Raw genomic sequence first — 6,511 nt, 5'->3', positions numbered from 1 at the left:
TACATCTCCCGTCTCAAGGGCTGAGATGAAAAATATTCAATTTTTTTTGTTGTCAGTGTTCATTTAGGCATTTTCATGGCCTGGTCCATGGCATGGAAGGGACTTGAGAATGGAGACGATGTCCTGGACCTCTTGGCCCTGCTGCCTCACAACATGCCCTTCTGGAAAGAACAAGCATTCCTGTATTTTGCATGTGCAATCACATACATACACAGAAAAACACACACTCTCACAGACAGACAGACAGACACACATACACACACACACACACAGGCACATATAGGAGGCCTCCCATAGTTAAGGATTTGGTCCCAGTAAGTGGGAGGAGACGAGACAAGTGAAATTAAATAGTGGAGGAATTTGCTTTCAGAATATTTTATTTTTCAGAGTCCAGAAGCTTGAGCCAAGGCAGACACCTGTAGGATTCTTCCATGGGCTCACAATTTACCCAAAATGGCCGATTATCGGGCCAGCTATCGGACCAATTTTCCGCCAAATTTTTCTGATCCTCTTACGCAGCCGACTAAATCTCCCAACACTCTGCACCTGTGAACCAGGAAGAACCAGGATACTTGTGGGGATGGACCCAGGGGTAACACAAGACGGCTCCTCACCTGGACACCCCTTTCCAGGACCACACCAGGAGACTTGGGGCCCCAGTTTGCCCTCTGGCTATGAAATTTGGAGCACAAGGTTGAATCCCTAAACCCACAGACAGATGAGGAAACTGGGGCCCACAGATGGCAAGGGGCTTCCCAGGGTCACAAGCCCATCCCATCAAAGCTGGATGGGAGCAGGGGCTGAAAGCACATTACTCTAGTCAGTGCCTCTCAGAATTCAGCACAGTCAGAATCTCCTGGAGGCCTTGTGAAAATGCAAATGGCTGGGCCCCAGCCCAGAGTCTGATTCAGGAGGTCTGAGTGGGGCCTGGGAATCTGCCTTTCTGTCAGGTTCCTGGGTGGGGAACCCACTTAGAGAACCACTGCTCTAAGGGATGGCAGAGCCAGTCCTGGAGGCCTGGGGCTCGGGTGAGGGAGGGGCCAGGGTAGGAGAGCCTTTCTCTGCTCATGAAGGGGCAGCAGGTAATTGGTCCGAAGGATGTTACACAGTCCAACCCCCCCCAGCAACCCCTGCAGCTCAGAAGGGGCCACTCACCTCATCACAGGTGATGTTCATTTGGCCCTTGACCTGGTCCAAAGTGACTGTCCCCACACACTGTTTCACCAGCTGGAAGGGGAGGCTCGAGGTCAAACTGGACCCCTCGGGCCATCACCTCCCAGCCTCACCCTAGGGTCTGGAAATCTTCCCCGAAGCCCCCTGTTCAGATCCCTGGAAAACAACCGCCAGTGCCCCCAGCCCCCAGCCTCACCCCATTCTCCTTGAAGTCACACTGCTCCTGGGGTTGCTGCGATGTCCTGGGGCACACGGTCTCCTTCACCGTGAAGCTTACAGGCTTTGGGGTGTCCGGGTCCTCGTCCTGGTCCAGGATCAAAGTGGGGTGACTAAGCTGAGCTCATGCTCCCTTCTCTGATCTGTCTCCCTGCCCCTCACCTAGACGGCAGCCTCTCCAGCTCCTCCTGTGTGCCTGGCCCTGGGCTTGGTGCTGGGTGCACAGGGGAAGGGGACAGAGCCCACTTCTGCCCTCGTGGGCACACAGAGAGCAGGAGCGGACCTCACACCAGCTCTGATGAGAACACCTTCCCCACGGAGGGGCGGAGGCAAGTCAGGGACCACCTGCAGGGAAACACCTTGTCACTGGCACCTCCAGGCTGAGCAGAGCCCTCCCTGGTAGGGAGACAACGAGGAGCAGAGGGGACTTTAGCAGGGAGGCCACATGGCAGAGCCAGTGACCACCCTCTATCCCTGGAGCTCGCAGAAGTCCCTTAAGCCTGAACAGGGTGTACAGGGCGCCTGTTCCCACAGTAGAGATGCTAAGGCAGGAAGCCTCATGCTGGGAGGGGACCCAGCTCTGGGAAGGTTTCCTGGAAGAGGTGGGAGCCCACCTAGAGGGAGAAGTCCCTTCCTGACAGGAGGTACAGCCTGAGCAGAGGCGGTGACAGCGTGGCCAGTGCTGGCAGGAGACAGCCCCCTCCCCATGGCCCTCCTGACTCACGGTCTTGGGAGGCGGGTCCAGCTCCAGGAGGCGGTAGAGATTAGCTTCTGAGGACTGCTCATTGAGGCGATCCACAGCACGGAGCACAGCTTCCCTGTAGCTGAGGGCCTGGGCGCTGGCCGAGGGCACCACTAGTCCCAGCAGCAGTAGCCACAGTGGCCAGAGCCCCAGGGCGAGGCTGGCCCTCTGAGTCTCCATGGTCCCCAAGTCGGCCTCCTCTCAGCATGCAGGACCGTCCTTTATGCCCTCCTGGGCCTGATGCAATGGCCCAAACACACGTCTCCCTGACCTTCCCCATCCCTGATCTCCTCCCCGGATGTGAGCTGGACTTGCCTCAGCCCCTGCTGTTGCCTCACGGGATTGCTGGGCAGTGGGCGAGGGAAGCCTCCTGTGAAGGTGAAGAAATGGTTTCTCCATCTCCCTGACAACATCTTGGCCTCTCCTGGGGCCCATGGGGAGTGTCAAAGGCAGGGTTGCTCAAGAGCGTTGAGTCCTCCAGGAGAGGGAGGACCAGGCTCTGTCTTACGTCCCCTCTGCCTCCACACTCTGGCCTCCGCAGGAATAGGGTAAAGGAGTGTATTCAGCACCAACCTCCAACTCCAGGCACTGCCTGGAACCCAAGCGGCACTCAGTTAAAGTCTGATGAATGAATGACAGCACCAACCCCTCCTAGAGTCTTACCCGCACAGCCGGTCCCTAGGCAGACTTCAACCTCCACCTTCCTGTCCTTGGGTCCAGCCCTCCGCCAGTCAGGGGCTTGGCTGCATCTGTCTCCTGTCCTGGATTCATCCACACCGTTTTCTGGGTCAAATAGTTCTCCACAGGTCCCCACCAGACATGGCCTGTTCCCCTGACCCCTCCTCAACCAAGCATGGGAGGGGTCATCTGCACTGGGACCCCAATTCACTGCCGTCTCTCACACTCAAGGCCACTGCAGGCTGGCCAGTCCTCACTGGATCCAAATTCACACTCAAGCCTTGTCTTCGACTATACAGACTCTGGGGACCCCTCTGTCCTCCTGAAATGGCCCTTGACCAGTTCTCCCCTGATGCCACTCTCCTGGGTGCCCTCCTGCCTCCCCAGTGGCTCCTGCTCGGTCTCCTCCAAGGACCCTCCTCCTAAGAGGCAGGGCTGGCACAGGTGCATCCGGGCTGCTTCTCCTCCCAGTCCTCACACACTCCTGGGCAAACCCCTTCTCAAGATACCAGTTATCAAGGACACACATCACTGGTCTGTATCTCTGAGCTCAAGACTCCCATGAGTGCCCCTGGTTGTCCGCACTGGGCTGTTGGCTGCTGTTGGCTGGGTGCCGCCGCAGGAGCCCTGAGCTGAAAGCCTGGGAGCCCCACCTGCTCCTTCTTCCTCCTGAGGACACTCCCTCTGGCCTCCCACCAGCCCGGCCCAGCTCCTACCGCCGTCTTCTCTCCTCTCAAGCGTAGCCACAGCCTCCGGACTCCGCCTTCTCTGGTTCCAGGCTCTCCCCAGACCACTGTCCGCCCTCCACACCATTGTCTAGGGGCTCATGCCAAGCACTGATGTGGCCATTTCCCCCGCTGCCTTGAGGCAGGGGCGTCAGGGTCTGGGTCTTGATGCTCCCTGCTGCCCTCAGCCCCTGCCCTGCAGGCCTCAGGTGTCAGGCTGCCCCATCCACCGCAACCACAGCGCTGAGCCCCCTGCTCTTCCCCGTCTCTGCGCCTGATCCCTCTGCTTGCCCTGCCCTTCCGCCTGGGGAAGGCTTCCCTGACCTCCAACCAGAAATGGCACCTCCTCCTCTTGGCTCCCACAGCCTCAGGAAGTCTCTTCTGATTTGACCCCCAGTGGCTCCCTGTCCAGTGCTGTGGATGAGACACCAGGCTGGGGGGGCCAGTGTGGGAGGTGGTGAGAACACAGCCGGAAAGATCATGGGCTAAAGCAATAGAGGGGCCACAGGCCAAGAAGGAGATTCTTGTACAGTTTTCTGGAGGAATGACCATGTAGTTGTGAGGCCTGGGGTAGCTCCTGGACTCAGCCGGCCTGCGGGACTCTTGGGGGCATGGCCAGGGCACCTCAGAAGGTGGCAGCCTGGATGGATGGCGCTGGCTGCGCACTCAGCCTTGGAGAAGGAAGGAGAGCTGGGCTTCTGTGCAACCTGGTTTCACAGTCCAGGTGTTGCCCCAGGGGCCTCTTGGTCAATTTGTGTCCTTTCCCCAAGTCAAGGGAGGAAAAGAAGGTGATTACAGTAGAAAATAATTAGCAATACACATGGTTACTGGGTGTCTGTAGTCCTCCCTTTGCTTTCCTGCCTCTGCACCATTGCATTTCCTAAACCTTAGGACTGAGGTCCCCTTCCCTATCCTTCCATGGGGACAGGCAACCGGTTGTTCTAGGACAAGGTCTGATAAAGGAGTCAACCCTGGGGAAGACCTTGGGAGCAACTGGCCTATAACTGATGCTCCATAAAGAGCAGCTATTAGTATCAACAGGCCAGAAAGCCGTCCCCAGGGCAACCCAGGACCTTAGACTCTGGAGTCAGGCAGACGTGTGTTTGAATTCTTGGTTTGCCTCTCACCAGCTGTGACTTCCTTGCAAATACTCTGCTCTGGTGGAACTCTCAGCAGCAAGGGAGAGTGAACCCAACTCCAATGGCCTCAGAGAAACCCACATGGCTCCATTTTCCTGCAGTTCTCTCTCTGGGCTCTTGCTTAGAGAGAGAGAGAGAGAGAAGCAGGGGGAGAGGGAAGCGGGGGGCGGGGGTGTGGATAAAGGAGCAGCATCAAGAGAGGGAGGCTCTCTGAGGCCACAGTAGCTGTGCCCTGAGATGGTCAGGCTGGGCCCTGGGCACTCTCCCCACGCCCCCTCCTAACCCAACAGAGGACACACCAGCCAAGAGATGGGAGCAGAGGCTCCTGCAGAGGCTGCTGCAAGAGTGTTGTCACCACCTCGTCCCCAACCTGGGGCTCCCACCTTTCCCAGCTCCCCTCTATTTCCCCGCCCAGTCTGGTTGAGCCAGCCATCCTTTCCCATCATGCTCTGCACTTAAAACCCCCAACTGGACAAAGCACAGCCTCACCTGTGTTTAGACACATCCTCATCCCGGCCCCAGGGCCCAGGACTTCCAGGCAAACAGAGCAGAGTGGTTAAGAGAAGGAGCAGGGCCAGGGCTGAGCGCCCTGGCTTCTGTTTCCCCGGTCCCGGCCTCTGCCCAACCTGCTGACCACCTATGTCAACTTAAACCAGACTTTCACCAGCTGCCCCTCCTTCTCTTTGTCTGTAAAATGGAAGATTTCTTACAGTTGCACAGAAGGCCCTCCTCTCCCCCATGGAGAATTTCCTCCCATCCGAACTTGGAGGTGAGGGTCAGAGACTCTAACAGCAGGCCCTTGTTCATGCACAGGTGTAAACAGATGTCTCTGAGGCTGAGCAGCTGCAGTGGCACAGCCCACACATTTGCCTTTAACTTAGCTGATTCAGCCTTGAAGGATCAGGCATCTTCAGGAACCTGGGTGGACCAAAGTCCCCAGGAAGCTCTGACACAGACCCCACATCTGAGAGAGCCGCATCTGGAACGTGACCAGCCACGTTTCCCTCTAGATGTTTCACTCCAAAGACCCCGTTTACCTCTTCTCTGGGAAATAGTCATTTTGTTGGTGTTTTCATTTTTCACCCTTCCCATGATAGGAGTGTTTCTCTGTTAGGCTCTTAACATCCGCTAATGCCCAATAACAAGCTTGTGATGCCTCCTGAATGGGCGGTAGTGTCCCATTCCAGGCTGCATAATTCTCAGTCCCCAACACTTGTCATTGGAAAGGTTCTTTAGGACAAATTGGCCTGAGCAGGAGGCAGTCTGTACAGCCTGCTGGTTGCTTTCTTTAAGCACTTGTGCATCCACAGCTCTTTAGCTGGCATGCGGTGATCTCCTGGCCCGTCCACCCCTCTCTTCTAAACTGCTTTGCTGCCACCATGTGGCTGCGCAGGGGAGCCTGGAGGACACCCACTGTGCACTTGTCCCAATGTCACCATCCTAACCGTGGCTTTTCCCTGGTGGCAGCACCTCTCACAGTCAGAGGTAGTGGTCATCCTAAAACCTCTATCTCCACAGCCATTCAGCAAGATCATCTACCTGACTGTGTGCAATGTCCACCAAATGAAACAACACAGATTAATTTAAAGGACATGGTAAGGCCAGTGTGGGCTGAAACGGCACCTTTTTTTAAATATATATTTTTATTAACTGCATTATAGTTGGATTAAGTCACTTTTTTTTTTCCCCACACCAAATGGCATGCGGAACTTCCCCGACCAGGGATCAAACCCGTGCCCGCTGCATCGGAAGAGCAGAGTCTTAACCACTGGACCACCAGGGAAGTCCTGAAGCGGCACGTTTGTAACCTAAAAAAGACAGCCTGAAGCACCACCCTT

At 56.4% G+C, this 6,511-nt stretch overlaps 1 pseudogene; it reads right to left on the bottom strand.

Annotated features, from left to right (window-relative positions):
* Positions 1–397: 397 nt before the first annotated feature.
* On the bottom strand, positions 398–3,622 carry LOC133095753 (uncharacterized; annotated as a pseudogene).
* Positions 3,623–6,511: the final 2,889 nt, after the last annotated feature.

The sequence above is a fragment of the Eubalaena glacialis genome, chromosome 7 (assembly GCF_028564815.1).
Source record: "Eubalaena glacialis isolate mEubGla1 chromosome 7, mEubGla1.1.hap2.+ XY, whole genome shotgun sequence".
Lineage (NCBI taxonomy): Eukaryota > Metazoa > Chordata > Mammalia > Artiodactyla > Balaenidae > Eubalaena > Eubalaena glacialis.
This window is presented reverse-complemented; position numbering and strand designations above follow the sequence as displayed.